Raw genomic sequence first — 17,313 nt, forward strand, 5'->3', positions numbered from 1 at the left:
GGCCAGAAAGCCATATGTGTTGACTGTGAAACACAGTAGACTTTAATAATATGCATTTATGGTGTAATTACTACATTTTTGTGTTAATCCATGTTCATATTTACTGAAAACAATGCGCTGTTACTTTAATTCAGGCTTGCAGCGCAGCAAAAATAGACTCTGTGCGATCTCTGCACTGCAGCAGACGCACCGCTCGTGGAACGCACTGCTGGACCGCAACTGTGTGCAGTGAACGCTTTAATCCGTTAACATGAGCGCGGAAAAAATACGCACCATGTATGCACTGCAAACGGAGTAATGTGCACCTGGCATTATGTAAATTATGTATGTCTTAAAAAAAAAAACAGAGGTATGCATTTGTATTGGTTGTTGAAAAAAAATTGTACCGCAATGAAGAAATGGTGGTGAAGTTTTTCCCCCTCTTTGCAGCTTCCTCTACCGGCTCATTTCCTGACGGCAGCGATTCATCCCGTTCAGACACTCCGGTTCAGAATCCCACTGGGGGCGGAGCCTCCGAGTCAAGTCCTGCCCCCACAGTGGAGCAGCCTGGAAGGATGTCCCTCGGTGTAGTCCCCGCCCCCAGCAGGATTCCCAGCGTGGTCAACACTGGACCTCTGCCTCCCCAGTACGTCACTTCCCGAATTTACAAATCGCCTTGTCAACAGAAAATGCATGCTTTCTGTTTTTGAAAATGTGTTGGCTAATTTTGAGTAAATATTGTTTGAAAAAAAAAAAATGTTATGAGCACTCTGTTGATATCAGTGCCCATATCGTTGGCTCCCTAACTGTAGTGTGTGTGTGTGTGTGTGTAGCTGGGAGCAGCGTGTCGATCAGAACGGCCGTTTGTATTATGTTGACCATGTGGAAAAGAAGACGACGTGGGAGAGACCGGAGCCTCTGCCGGCGGGGTAAGAAACCCTCCTCTGCCACTGAATTACTGGACACACCCTACACATAGTTGACACATACTTTTACCAGATTTCAACTGTAACTCAGAGTCAGTGCAGTGCAGTATGGTGGAGTTTGGATATTTCAGCTCAGGGTCTGGACTGTTAATGAAGGTTTGATGTTTTAACACATCTCATTTATCAGAGAGATGCTGTTTCATGTTCACTTTTCTGGTAATTATAGTATATAAAACAACTGCCAAATGACCTTTAGTGAATCTTAACAAAACCAAGAACATGTCCAGGGGCCTGTTTCATAAAACAAGTTTACCAAATAAGTAGGGTTGTGACGGTGAGGAAATTTTCCCACCGGTTAATCGACGTGTGACAACACCGGTTTCGTTTTTAGTTCTTTAGAATTTTCCCTCTTTTCCTCGCTTTCTGTTGCTTTTAAATAGCTTAACCCTTTGACGCGTACGATCACACCGGTGTGATTAGAACTTTCAGTGCGTCACGTCATCAACTGCTGAATTTAAATTCGCTTTTGCGCTTTGCCTGGCGCAGAGCCAGATCGGACGCGCTGAGCGCTTGTCATATTATTACTAATATTCATTGTTATCAACCATATAATACTTATTTTAGGTTTCAGACATTTAAATACACATAAGTACTAGCAAAACCATACATTTACAGTTTGTAAAATGCACGCTGATGTCTATGGAAACGGCAACAATGATCCTTACAAATATAATCTGACGACATGTTTTTATTGATATCATATACAGATTGTGTAGGTAACTATAAAGTTTACTCTGCTCTTCTCCCAGTTTACCGGAGACCTACTTTAACGTGTTCCGCGTTCAGTTTTTAATTGTAGTGTCTGTTCTTTTACTGAACTAAATGATTTTTATTTCTATAAAAAATCAAAACGACGGTGGGGGTCGGTGCCGCGGTGGGCAAGTGACATAACCGGTGTTGCGGCTTAACACCGGTATCACCGTCAGCAACGTCTATCACGGCAAGCCTACAAATAAGCCAGGTTTATTTCAGTTAGTCTGACTTATTGTCAGTTGTTTTGGTTCAAAATAAGTCGGACTAACTGAAATAAGCCTGGCTTATTTGGTAAACTTGGTTTATGGAACAGGCCCCAGGACATGTTTCAGCACAAAAGAAATGTTTTTTTTTTTTTTTAAGAAAATGCAGGTTATTTTTTAAGGATCTCCTTTTCTGCACTGTGATCAGGGATGTGTACTAGCACTGAAATACTATAGATTTTCAAGACTGACTAGTTGGTGTGCTGCCTGAATAACATTTCTATGAATCAGCCTGTAATCAGGCTGGTTTCTGTGGAAGCTTATTTCTGCTATGGAATAAAAGATAAAACGGGTAGTTGCAACATTTTATCTCGCAATTCGGACTTTTTGTCTTGCAATTGCAAATTTAAATCTCACAATTCAGACATTTCTTCTCATAAATGTGAGTTTAGATCTTGTAATTCTGACTTTTTTACAATTCTGACTTTTTTTTTCTCGTAATTCTGACTTTTTCTTCTGCAATTGCAAGTACATCTCTCGCAATTCTGACTTATTTTTTCTCGTTATTGCAAGTTTATATTTCTCAATTCTGAGTTTATATCTTGTATTTTTATTTTTATTGCAAAAGCAAGTTTGTATATCACAATTTGGACTTTTCAGAAATGTGAGTTTATATCTCGCAATTCTGACTTTTTCCTCACAGTTCTGACGTTTTTCTTGCAACTGTGAGTTTATATCTAGCAATTGAAAAGATTCTCAGAAAAAGTTGCAATTACCTTTTGTTTTATTTTTTTATTCTGACACATTTCTTAGATACACATTTCTTAAATACTATTCAGTATTGTTTGAAACGTTGATGAAAATATTAATGCATAAATATTTTTGGTTCTCTCTCGTAGCTGGGAGCGGCGTGTGGACCCGATGAGCCGGGTGTATTTTGTGGACCACATTAGCAGAACCACCACATGGCAGCAGCCCACGATGGAGACGGTGCGAAACTATGAGCAGTGGCAGCACCAGCGCAGTCAGCTGCAGGGAGCCATGCAGCAGTTCAACCAAAGATTCATCATTGGGGTGAGGAAATTAAATGCATGCATTTCTTTTCATATTTTAACATATGCACACAGTTAGCCATAATGTTCTCCTTTGTGCTATTCTTTAACTGCAGGATCAGGCTTCGGCCACCCAGAATAAAGAGTTTGACCCGCTGGGACCTCTGCCACATGGATGGGGTGAGAGAGAGCGACAAACTTTCCTTTCATTACCAAAGAAACTGCTGTAAAACTGCACTCTCATCTGTAATATGCTGGACTAGCGTGCACTTTTTATTGTTCTGGTAACCTTATTATCTGCACCTGCGAAGTAGCACTAAAATTAGCCAGTACATCCTTCAGTGTCCCAATTTAACTAATGAGAACCGGTTGCACAGTGTAAACCAGCTGGTGAAAATGGCTCAAGTGTTGAAAATAGCTCTGAGTAAAAGTTTGCAAAGGCTTAATCACATCTTGGCTCCATTATTTCTAACTTTGCTCCTGGTGTCTCCTTCTGTCTCTCTCTCAGAGAAGAGAACGGACTCTAATGGCAGAGTTTACTTTCTTCATCACTCCACCAGAACGACGCAGTGGGAGGATCCGCGCACACAAGGGTCAGATCCTCTGTCTTTTACCTCTAAAATGCCTACAGAGAGAAACAATAAAGCACTTTGGACATTTATGACCTTCAGTGCACTCCACTTTCAGCCATTTCAGAGAAGTTTTTCTTGTTGGTCTGTGGACGTTGTCCTGTAATCTCCATCTGCGGTGTGAATGTGTCCATAAAAAAAAAAATTCAAAATTTGAATTAAAAAAAAAAAATTTAAAAATCAAAACATTTGTTTAAAGGAGACATATTATGCCCCTTTTTACAATATGTAATATAAGTCTCTGGTGTCCCCAGAATGTGTCTGTGAAGTTTCAGCTCAAAATACCCCACAGATCATTTATTATATCATTTTGAAAATGCCTATTTCGAGAGGAAGCAGAAACACGCTGTTTTTCGGGCCTGTGTCTTTAAATGCAAATGAGCTGCTGCTCCCCGCCCCCTTTTCCAGAATAGAGCTGCGCCATTACAGCTCGGACCTGCTAAAAACATCTGTTTTGGTTGTGATTATCATGTTTATCGTGCTGAAATCATGCATTTGTAGTTTAAACTTCTGATATACGGTTTTCTGAGCGCACACATCCGAAGCACACGGACAGAAAGCGGCTGTCACAACATGTGAGTACTGAACTAAGTTCTCATTCACACACAAGTTTACATTAAAAACACACCACACGAGTTACAAAAACAGTCGGTTATGTCTGTGAAGGTAAACAGCTGTTGATCTGTGTGGCAGCAGCAATATACAGTAAATAAATCAATAAATGCACTGCTCTGTTGTCTCCTCTGAGGCTGGGACTCTAAACAGTGTTCTGTGCTCGTCTGTGCAGCCAAACACAGAACAGTTAGCTTGTTTTTTCTCAGACATTCGCCATGGCATTAGAGCTGCTACACCGTTGTCGCTTGCAAAATCAAAATGACGGCACCGTGGGTGGGAACTTATAGATTAAGGGGCGGTAATATTATAATGAGATCCCTTTGCCACATCACCAAGGGAGCGAAATCAGACGCGCTCGTTTTCTCAGACGCTTGCAGAAAAAGGCTTACCTAAACAAAGTTACTGGGTTAATCTTTTTCACGTTTCCTTGGTTGCTAGATGCACTGGGGACCTGATTATAGCACTTAAAACCTGGAAAAGTCCGATTTTCATGATATGTCACCTTTAAATTCAAAATATTTTGGTTTAAATGAATTTTTTTCTTATTTAATAGTGAGGAGCAATAAAGTATTGATTTAAATAAGTAATTATTGCCCAGCTCATTGAGTCATTAAAGGTCTTTTTCATAAACTGATGCTTATTAAAGTGTGCTCATGGTTCTGTTTCTGTGTTGTGCAGTTTGCTAAATGAGAAGCCACTGCCAGAAGGTTGGGAGATGAGGTTTACGGTCGATGGCATCCCTTACTTCGTAGATCACACCCGGAGAACCACCACTTACATCGACCCACGGACTGGGAAATCCTCTCTGTAAGTGCAAACACCCCCGCACATACACTTAGAGAGGACAGTCTTTACCCAGATGTGCTTAGATAATGCCTTTCTGTCAGGTTTCCCTGAATTTTTCAGCATTGCATCATGATGTTAGGAGCAGTTCATGGTCGCATTATGACGTTAGCAGAACTGTTCACGGTCGCTTGATGACGTTAGCAACAGCGTTCCCGGTCGAGTGATGATGTTAGCAACAGCGTTCATGGTCCCATTATGACGTTAGCAGAACTGTTCACGGTTGCGTGATGTTAGCAACAGCGTTCATGGTCGCGTGATGTTAGCAACAACATTCATGGTTGCATTATGATGTTAGCAACAGCGTTCACGTTCGCTTGATGTTGGCAACAGCGTTAACGGTCACTTGATGATGTTAGCAACAGCGTTCACGGCCGCTTGATGTTAGCAACAGCATTCACGGTCGCTTGATGATGTTAGCAACAGTGTTCACGGTCACGTGATGTTAGCAACAGTGTTCATGGTCGCATGATGACATTAGCAACAGCGTTCACGGTCGTGATGATGTTAGCAACAGCGTTCACTGTCGCTTGATGACGTTAGCAACAGCGTTCACGGTCGTGTGATGTTAGCAACAGCGTTAACGGTCGCTTGATGAACTTAGCAACAGTGTTCACGGTCGCTTGATGTTAGCAACAGCGTTCACGGTCGTGTGATGTTAGCAACAGCGTTAACGGTCGCTTGATGAACTTAGCAACAGTGTTCATGGTCGCTTGATGTTAGCAACAGTGTTCATGGTCGCATGATGACATTAGCAACAGCGTTCACGGTCGTGATGATGTTAGCAACAGCGTTCACTGTCGCTTGATGACGTTAGCAACAGCGTTCACGGTCGTGTGATGTTAGCAACAGCGTTAACGGTCGCTTGATGAACTTAGCAACAGTGTTCACGGTCGCTTGATGTTAGCAACAGCGTTCACGGTCGTGTGATGTTAGCAACAGCGTTAACGGTCGCTTGATGAACTTAGCAACAGTGTTCACGGTCGCTTGATGTTAGCAACAGCGTTCACGGTCGTGTGATGTTAGCAACAGCGTTAACGACCGCTTGATGATCTTAGCAACAGTGTTCACGGTCTCTTGATGTTAGCAACAGCTTTCACGGTCGCTTGATGACATTAGCAACAGTGTTCACGGTCGTGTGATATTAGCAACAGTGTTCACGGTCGCGTGATGTTAGCAACAGAGTTCATGGTCGCTTGATGACGTTAGCAACAGCATTCAGGGTCGTGTGATGTTAGCAACAGCGTTAACGGTCACTTGATGTTAGCAACAGCGTTCAGGGTCATGTGATGTTAGCAACAGCGTTCACGGTTGCTTGATGATGTTAGCAACAGTGTTCACGGTCGCTTGATGACATTAGCAACAGCGTTCACAGTTGTGTGATGTTAGCAGCAGCGTTCACTGTCGTGTGATGTTAGCAACAGCGTTCACGGCGCTTGATGATGTTAGCAACAGTGTTCACGGTCGCTTGATGACGTTAGCAACAGCGTTCACAGTTGTGTGATGTTAGCAACAGCGTTCACTGTTGTGTGATGTTAGCAACAGCGTTCACGGTCTCTTGATGATGTTAGCAACAGTGTTCACGGTCGCTTGATGATGTTAGCAACAGCGTTCACGGTCGCGTGATGTTAGCAACAGCGTTAACAGTCGCGTGATGTTAGTGACAGAGTTCACGGTCGTTTGATGACGTTAGCAACAGCGTTCACGGTCGCTTGATGACGTTAGCAACAGCGTTCACGGTCGCTTGATGACGTTAGCAACAGCGTTCACGGTCGCGTGATGTTAGCAACAGCGTTCACGGTCACGTGATGACGTTAGCAACAGCGTTCACAGTCGCATGATGTTAGTGACAGAGTTCACGGTCGCTTGATGACGTTAGCAACAGCGTTCACGGTTGCGTGATGTTAGCAACAGCGTTAACGGGTGCTTGATGATGTTAGCAACAGCGTTCACGGTCGCTTGATGACGTTAGCAACAGAGTTCATGGTCGCGTGATGTTAGCAGTAGTGCAGCGTTCACTGTTGCATTATGATCTGCAGCAGTGCAACTTTCTTTTTACCAATCACATGCTTTTGAAATCATTATGTATAAATCATATATTAAATGTCATTTATGTCCTTGAGACTGGTCTGAGAGATTTCTTGTTTTGCTTAATTTGGTTTAGCTTACAGAACCACAAAGCTCTTTCAGGCGACAGTGTGTGTTCATCAGTCATTACATGCATAACAGGAAAAACGGGTTTGTGTGCCTCAGGAGTGAAACTGCACTCGATGATAATCTTCCGTAATGACTCAGCTCAGAGAACGCAAACACACCTCTCTCAGAATGTGTGTATTGATCCACATGAAGTGTTTTAAGGCACAAAGCGATCCTCTATGTCAGAGGAATGTGAGACGAGCTGCTGATTTCAAAATATTCCCAACAAACAAACATCTGTACTCCGCGTCACCCGTCACGAGCGTCAGAATAAAAGCTTAGGGCGTCTAGATAAGACTTTTATTAAGATGTTTTCACCACGTGAATGAGTGTTTCAGCTGTTCTGTGAACAGTTCGAGCATGTTTATTAAGTAACCAGGCAGGATTAGCATGCAAAGCAATTTTACTTGAGTGATTTTTAAGATTATATTTTGCTGTGGTGCTTTAGATTTAGTTCCAAACTAAATATGAAACTGTTTTAAAAGACTTACTTTATATTCAGTTTGTATGATGAAATTTCACTCTTCCCTTCCCTTCAGTGAGAACGGCCCTCAAATCACATACGTACGAGACTTCAAAGCCAAAGTTCAGTACTTCAGATTCTGGTGTCAGGTGAGGATTTCCTTCAGTTTTGCATTCATGGTCCAGTTGTGTTTTTATGGATTCCTAAATACTGAAATATTAATGAGCAAATATCTGAAGTTGGGCAGATCAGTTATGAAGGATTATTTCACACAAAAATGAACATTTGCTGAAAATGTGCTCACCCTCAGGCCATCCAAGATTAGGATGAGTTTGTTTCTTCATCAGATTTGGAGAAATGTAGCATTACATCACTTGCTCAGCAATGGATCCTCTGCAGTGAATGGGTGCCGTCAGAATGAGAGCTGATAAAAACATCACAATAATCCACAAGTAATCCACTCCACTCCAGTCCATCAGTTAACATCTGGAGAAGACAAAAGCTGAAACAAATCCATCATTAAGACTTTTTTAACTTCAGACCATCACTTCTGGCTAAAATATAACCCCTTTATCCATAATAATGCTTTCTCCATTGAAAAAGTAATGTGATCTGAATCAGGAGAGAAATCTGCTCAGATCAAGCACCGTTTACAAGCCAAAACAGCTCTAAACAAATATGTGTGTGGATTTGGAGATGAACTTTTTCTACAGGAGGAAGCATTATTATGGATTATTAATGTTATTGTTACAGTTTAAAAACGTCTTTGATGGATTTGTTTCTTACATTTTGGCTTCACAAGACATTAACTGACGGACTGGAGTGGTGTGGATTACTTGTGGATTACTGTGATGTTTTTATCAGCTGTTTGGACTCTCATTCTGACGGCACCCATTTACTGCAGAGCATCCATTGCTGAGACACTGATGCAACGCTACATTTCTCCAAATCTGATCATCTACATCTTGGATGGCCAGAGGGTAATGTAAATTTTCAATATGGATCCAAAATGGATGTTGTAACTTCTTCCGTTGTATTTAAATGATCTTTTTAACAATGAATTTTTGTTTTTAATTTTTCATTATAGCAATTAGCGATGCCACAGCACATAAAGATCAACGTCAGCCGCAAAACACTGTTTGAAGACTCGTTCCAGCAGGTACTGCAGTCTAACTTCAAAATAACCCATGACCATTGTTATACCATGGTGTTTTTCTGCTAGTAGCTCCAGCATTTAAAAACCAGATCAGAGACATAGCATGGAGCCTGTAAATGTCTTTAAACACGTCAGACATCTGCATGGTTTGGAGTCTGAGATGTGAAATGAGGTTGTTCTGGTGTCTCCCTGCAGATCATGAGTTTCAGCGCTCAGGATCTCCGGCGCAGGCTGTGGATCATCTTCCCCGGGGAGGAGGGGCTTGACTATGGAGGCGTGGCCAGGCAAGCTTCATATTTCAATCTTTCTAGAGAATAAAGACCAGATCAAAGCATTCTAGAGGACGGCTGCATGATATATCAAAATATGGCTTAATAATCACGATTATTTTGGCCAATATTGTAATCACGATTATTTAACACGATTATGAGGGGGCCATATGACCAAAACTTTATATGAGTGATTTATTTAAAGATAGTGATACATATCAAATATATATTTCCTGTAAATAAGGTTGCTATGACATCTACATTGTAGAGACCAGCGGAATTTCAAACAAGCAAACAAAAAGTCCTCAAAATTATTGAAAATAATTAAACTGTCAGTAATAAAAAAAGCAAAGGACAAATACAATAGAATAAAAAATATACAAATGAAACAAACTGTGATTTAATGTTTTTTTATGCAAGTCTCAAGCAGTTTACAGCCTACTACAAAAATGAATAATCAAATGTCAAATAAAACAGCATAGTCTTCACTGTAAGAATTAAACTTTTTTGTTTCCTATTAAAGCTACAAAAGTCCTTCACTCAAGAGCAGTGTGTGATTTTGAATTTGTCTTTTGTTGTTTGATTAATATTAAGCACACAGTCGCAGCAGGAAAATAGCCCGCTGTCACTTTAAGAGCCGCACAGATCCAATTTACCGTTACATGCGTATTTTCATTCTCAACTCTTTACGTTCATTAATTACATGACCGACGAAGGTATACATGAATAATCACTAAGCGCCACATTTTGACACATTTTTGCGTGTATTTGACCGTTTAGGCGCGCGCACCTTGAGCTAAAAGATGACTTTACATGTCTGTGTTGTGTTCCGTCTCTGAGCGCATATATCTTCCTGAGGAGCAGCGCAAGTTCTCTTTAGCGCTTTTAAAAACATGAATACATATACTTATATAAACCAAGCACGTCCCATTTTGCAAAAGACACGTTACATGATTTGTCTGATTTGCACGTGAAATTGGGCTTTTTATGGAGGAACGAAAGCGCAGTGCTGGAAAAGGGGGCGGAATAATCGTTTTATCTCGATTATTGTATTTTCATAATCGTTGGAGGCCAAAATCGAAATTGTTTTTCGATTAATTGCACAGCCCTAGCTTAATGCGATTGTCAGATTGCACAGACAGGAATTTAATTCATTAAATATATGTGCTCTGAAACCATCAGCACATACAAGTTGTCGAAATAGAAGCTCATTTGTTTAATGTTCAAAAAATGAAGAAAATTAAGACATAGTATTAGTAATTAGTCATTTTAAAATTTTAAATACTTGATTTTTTTATTTTTATATTACTACAGGTACAATATTAGAATATATTTCTTGTTTTATTTAATATATTATTTAATATCACAATAAAATCAAAATTTTACTGTTTTTATTATATTGTAGTCATATTTTATAGAACTGGTCAGAAACAGTGTGAATGGGCTCTATTATTATAGATAACTAAAACTGAAACTGAAGTTAAAACCATAAATAAAAACATTTTCATTACTTGAAAGAACTAAAATATAATAAAACAAAAACATAAAAGCATACAAAATAAAGCATAAAAGCTTTTTTTATTTCAGCTAGTTGCCAAGGCAGCATTTCTCATTTTAATTTAGTTTAACTTGAAAATAACTAAAACTAAAATTGAAATATTTATATATAAAGCAAAAACTACTATAAATGACAAAAACAAAAGTTTACATGAAAACAAAATATAAAAATAAAAACTGATTCTAAATATGAATAAAAACTATTATTAGTAGTATAGTATTTTATGGTTACTGAAAGAGGTTTGAGTCGGTTCCTATAAAGAGTAAACCCAAATGTGAACATGCAAAGGAAAGAAAAACGTTTTCCCAAATTGTTCAGGCCTCTCGAGCTCTGGTGCGGTGGTTTTAAGTTATTTAGGAGTGATTTAGTTTTGATGTGTCACATTGCATGGCTTGCATCTAGTGTACAGTAAACCTCATGTAATGCTGTGAAATGAAGTGTGTTGTGTGTTTTGTGCAGGGAATGGTTCTTCCTGTTATCTCACGAGGTGTTGAACCCCATGTACTGCCTGTTTGAATACGCTGGCAAAGACAACTACTGCCTCCAGATAAACCCCGCCTCCTACATCAACCCCGACCACCTCAAATACTTCCGGTTCATTGGACGCTTCATCGCCATGGTAATGCTGTCTTGCCATATTTGGTCAATGTCAGACTGTATTCCAAATGGTGCGATATTAAACAACTGTTCCTGTTTCCTAACTGGATTTGGACATTCATGAACATTATAATGGCAAAAATCTCTATGATGCCTGTTTAACATTTATTCTTTGTGCTTCCTGCAGGCCTTGTTTCATGGGAAATTCATCGATACGGGCTTCTCACTGCCGTTCTATAAGCGCATCCTGAACAAGCCCTTGACTCTGAATGACCTGGAATCCATCGACCCGGAGTTTTACAACTCCCTCATCTGGATCAAGTCAGTTTAGCAGCTTTACTGAGCTCATGAATATTCATTACGATTAAGTGTAAAGCAGTAAAGTCTTGTGGTACCATGGTACCACAATATATACCATATGGTACTCTAAGGTACTTTAAAGAATACCATAGTACTTTTTGGGTACTTGTTTTAACAATAAAAAACACAACAAAACAAAACAAAAAATACTTTTAAAACTAATAATTTTCATTACATACATGAAACAAAATGTTTTTTTTAATTATATATATTTTTAATATAAAAAAAAAAATATATAATTGTTTTTTAAATTTATATATGAAATATATATATTTTTTAAATGTATCATATATACATTACACAAATTATTATGTATTCTATTGGCCTAAATTAATAATTAATTAATTATAATTATTATAAATTATAATGATATCGTAATTATAATTATGTAAAAAAATAAATAAATATATATATATATTTTGTGTTTTTTTGACTATTATATAATATATTTTTCTTTACAAAAATAAATAACTAAATACTAATTTATTATTATTAATAATAATAAATATGTAAATAAAGTCCACTTTAAATTTCAGAGTAAAGGCGCATTGTTTATTTAAGTGTTATGCAATTAGGCCTCCAGATAAAAATCTAATAAATAGCAAATTATTAATTTATTAATTATTTATTACTGTGGGAACAAAATCTTAAGTGAAATTTTACTAGTCTTCAAAAAAAGAAGTGCGTAATTTTGCCCAGTTAAAAAAAATGTTATATGAAATCATTATGTAAAATTATTAGTACATTATTAATTAAAATTATTCTAACAAATAATAATCCTTTCTTTTTTACATATGATCACCTCAAATTATTTTATAAGGATACTTTCTGTATGTGTTTTAAGCTACTGTGAATTCCTGAGTGTGTCTTGTGTTTGTGTGTGGTGTAGGGCTGCCCCCTAATAGTCGACTAACCGTTAGTTGACGACAAGAGGCTTAGTCGATCAATTTTATTAGTCACAGAAAAAAAAGTCCACAGAAAGTGGCGAAGTCACGTAGTGGACAGATCATTAACAGCTGGTCTATGTGATAATTACAGTACATCAGACATCCAAACATTCGTTTCGTTCATCGACCTCAAATGTGGCTTATTATCTGAAACATGTAAGTAGCAGAAACATTACATGGCCGCTCGCTCTAACATTAACCTAGAAAAGTGTGTGCTATTGAAGTGTCTGTGTGGAGTGTGGAAGCTGAATATAGCGCACTCACTGCGTGACAGTTATCTTGGAGGCATTTTTGCTCATACGGAGTAATGCATCTTACAAATTTGTAAAAGGTCTACTTTTATTTGTGTGCATTCACAATAACAACAAAACCTTGTGCTTTTGTAAAATAATGAAAGCAAACGGTGCGCTTTCTGCCGTCTCAGTCTCTGTGAACTTGAGCATGTCAAAAAAAATGACCCCGAAACTCTGTGCTTGCCTCACACACATGAAAAATATATCAACAGAAAGCGAAATGTCTACTTTTAAATGAACCAGTTCAAATGGAAAACGAATATTTTGAGATTATGTAATCTGTATGAAACGTGCACGTCCCCTGTGGAGATGATGAGTCAGTGTTGCCGACTTCATCACTGCAGCCGAAAATACAGAAAACAGTAGTTTATCAATTAATTATTATAATGTTACGGCAGTCTTCTTGCTGTTTTTTCCCTGACACATTCATAATCATTACTTCTGCCGGTGCACTGTGGCATGCTTTATGTGTGCGCTTGAGCGCTGATAGGCTATAGGCAATTAAAGACTCATTATTATGAATTATATGGTTTATTAATATAAATGTGATTAGTCGACTAACTGCTAAAAATGAACAACTACTAGTCGACTAGAAAAATCTTTAGTCGAGGGCAGCCCTAGTGTGAATCGTGAGTCGTGAATGCCTCTCTAACTGTCTGTGTGTGCTGTGTCAGGGATAATAACATCGAGGAGTGCGGGCTGGAGATGTTTTTCTCGGTGGATAAGGAGATCCTGGGTGAGGTGTCGACTCATGAGCTGAAGCCGGACGGCGGGAACATCCAGGTCACAGAGGAGAACAAGGAGGAGTACATCAGGTGCCACTCTGCCCGTCTCACAGTCTTATAATGAAACACTTTTGATGCTAAATAAAGCCAGACCCCAGACTGACACACAAAGCCCTCTAGATCCTTTAGCACTGGTGATGTTGTTGTTATTACATAGGATTATATTCATTTTACTTGTCAAAGTCCAGTGATGTATTATAAAGAAGGGGCTCTGTCTGGTTTTCCATTTCCCTCATTTCAGTGCTGTTACACTAGGTCTGTTCCAAAGCTTAGTGAGCTGCCTATCTAGGGAACAATTTTAGGCCATACCAAACAGTAGACAGCAAAATTATGCTGCCTCTAAGATATCTAATTTTGACATTTTGCATAGTATATATGAATTCATATATTAATATATATATATATATTATGTATATATATGTGACCCTGGAGCACAAAAGCAGTCTTAAGTCGCTGGGGTATATTTGTAGCAATAGCCAAAAATACATTGTATGGGTCAAAATTATCGATTTTTCTTTTATGCCAGATTTTCAAATAGTTGCATCTCGGCTAAATATTGTCCTATCCTAACAAACCACACATCAATGGAAAGTTTATTTATTCAGCTTTCAGATGATGTATAAATCTCAATTTCAAAAAATGTACCCTTATGACTGGTTTTGTGCTCCAGGGTCACATAAAATATTATAAACATCAATATTTTAAATGAATAAATGAATAAATTATATATATATATATATATATATAACAATATATAATTTGTTAATTATATATATATAATTAACAAAATACTTGTAGATCAACACAGAAATGTTAGCTTCCCATAAAGTGCATTTCAAACCATGTCCTGTATTGGTAAGATGCCGTCTTAGAAGCTAGACAGTGAGGCAGCACACTAGAGATTGGGACGGACCTTCTGTGCCTTAAAATGCCTCCTCAGGGGTTGTTCAGTGTGTGTTGGTTGTAAATGTCCTGTTGTGTGTGTTCAGGCTGGTGGCAGAGTGGCGTCTGTCTCGTGGTGTTGAGGAACAGACTCAAGCCTTTTTTGAAGGATTTAATGAGGTTCTTCCGCAGCAGTACCTGCAGTATTTCGATGCCAAAGAGCTGGAGGTGAGAGACGCTGATATAAAATCCCTCAAGTCCCACGTACAGAGCTGCCTCAAAATATGTGTGCACTTGAGTCGCACTTAAGCATATCTGAATGTCATTGCATTGCATAACAAAATGCACTGGCATTCGGATATATGTGCAAATGCTTTAACAAATGCTCTGTACGTTCCTAAGCTTGCAGAATCAAACGTCATCTTATTTAAATACTGTTGCATCTATTCTGTAATCAACCATGCTTTTGTGTGCTCTAGGTGATGTTGTGTGGGATGCAAGAAATAGATCTAAATGACTGGCAGAGAAACAGCATTTACAGACATTACACCTCCACCAGTAAACAGATCCTGTGGTTCTGGCAGGTAATCACGCAATAATCTCATCAGTAAATCATTTTAAATTAATAATGGTTCAGATTGCACCAAGTTATAAGATACTCTCTCTTTTCTCTGTAGTTTATTAAAGAGATGGACAATGAGAAGCGCATGAGACTGTTGCAGTTCGTCACTGGTACCTGCCGTCTGCCTGTCGGAGGCTTTGCAGACCTGATGGGTGAGTTACTGTGAAGCTCACGTGGAATTTATTTTGGATTCAGATCAGTTTTGATTTACATAACAACATAAAACAGCATGCACTATGCATTTAACTACCATAATGTGACGTATTATAGCATTAAGGCAAGACACTACAAGTGAATAGGGTAAAAATATTTAACTAATAGGCATCACCATACTTTCCCAGTTGATTACTCACAGTACATTAAGACAGTTATGTTGTATTACAAGCTTTCTGAAATGTTTTGTTTAAATGTGCAAATGAGGCGTTATCTGATTAAACAATTCCAGAAGATAAATCTGAACACTGGATAAGGTCAGGTTCAAAATGCTTGTTTGATTCTGTTGACATATTAGAGTCAAAGGTTTTTATAGAGGGGATTTTGGATTTATCTTTTTATCAGTCCATAAATCAGAAAATACTGTCAACACCCAGAAAAAAAATCAATTTTCATCATGTTTTAGGAATAATATGTTATATAAATCAGTGTGAATGATATATCAACAAACCCCTCAGTAAAAACCTTCAGAATATAGAGAGGAATAAAACTGCTAAGTTTGGTGTTTGTAAGTGCTGCTGAAGTGGAGAAAAAACTCTTTAAAGTAATGAATTGTAATTGAAATTAACAGACCCAAATAGATAAAGTGTTAAAAAAATAAACACTTAAAAGTGTATTTTATGGTTTCTTTTCACGAGTCTGTAAAAAGATTGTTTTCACAAAATACCTATGAAATTTGGCAGACAGTATGAAAGTATCAGAAAAAGATAATATAGAAACAAGTTAGCATGTTTTTTTTTTTTTAATGTTATATAAATCAGTGTGAATGATATATCAACAAACCCTTCAGTAAAAACCGTCAGAATATAGAGAGGAATAAAACTGCTAAGTTTGGTGTTTGTAAGTGCTGCTGAAGTGGAGAAAAAACTCTTTAAAGATATGTTTTGAAATTGAAATCTACATACGCAAATTGATACAATACAATAAAATAAACACTTAAATCTGTATTTTGGATTTTTTTCTTTCAAAGAAGACATATTATGGAAGCAAAATAGCCTAAAATCACAAAATTGACCAGTTCACAAGGGGAAAAAAACCCATTGGTTTGGCCTGTAGCTTCTTGCCTTAAACATAATAATGACTGGGACATAATGTTAGAAGCAACCAGAATTTGACTGGATCATGGGTGTTAGGTGTTTTGATATGATTGGCTAAATATTATTTTGTTCTGCCCACATAGCCATGGTATAAACAAAAAGTTGTTTCAGAGGCTTGATTATGATGAAAAACATTTATGGAGAATGTAAATCGCATCAGTTTCATGTTGTATCTAGGTACAGTTCTGTGTCTTTAGGACATTTTGCAGAAGGTCACAGAACGCTGCTCTTGGTCCTGTTGGTTTACTCTAAATAAGATCTCTATAAAGATATATTTCAGTGCAGAGATCATGTTGCTCGAGGGTGACGTTTGTCATGTGTTCGTTTCAGGGAGTAATGGACCGCAGAAGTTCTGCATCGAGAAGGTTGGGAAGGAGAACTGGCTTCCTCGCAGCCACACATGGTACATAATCTCACTTCATACAGACATTATATTCATCTCTAAAGATCTGTTCACATTTCTCTTGATATTATCTGTTATGAAATCCGTGTATTTAAGCTTGAGCTGTGTAAGTACGGATGTGACTTGTGTCAGTTGAGGCATATTTTAAAATCGTAATCCAATCGTTGCATCTTTGTCAACTCTCTAAATACATATATTTTTTAATGATTTGGCAAATGGGTTAATAGGCAATAACTTTTTTTTTAATAATAATAATTTTTATTAATGATGATAATAATATCAATAATAATTAGTATTTATATTTATTTAAAGGGGTCATATGATGCTGCTAAAAATAACATTATTTTGTGTATTTGGTGTAATGAAATGTGTTTATGCGGTTTAAAGTTCAAAAAACACATTATTTTCCACA

The 17,313-nt window shown here is 37.9% G+C and overlaps 1 pseudogene; it reads left to right on the plus strand.

The window, feature by feature from the left end:
- Positions 1-17,313, plus strand: part of LOC107653226 (E3 ubiquitin-protein ligase Itchy-like) — a 29,504-nt pseudogene that overhangs the window by 10,956 nt on the left and 1,235 nt on the right.

The sequence above is a fragment of the Sinocyclocheilus anshuiensis genome, unplaced genomic scaffold (genome assembly GCF_001515605.1).
Source record: "Sinocyclocheilus anshuiensis isolate Anshui unplaced genomic scaffold, SAMN03320099.WGS_v1.1 scaffold143, whole genome shotgun sequence".
In the NCBI taxonomy this organism is placed as follows: Eukaryota; Metazoa; Chordata; class Actinopteri; order Cypriniformes; family Cyprinidae; genus Sinocyclocheilus; species Sinocyclocheilus anshuiensis.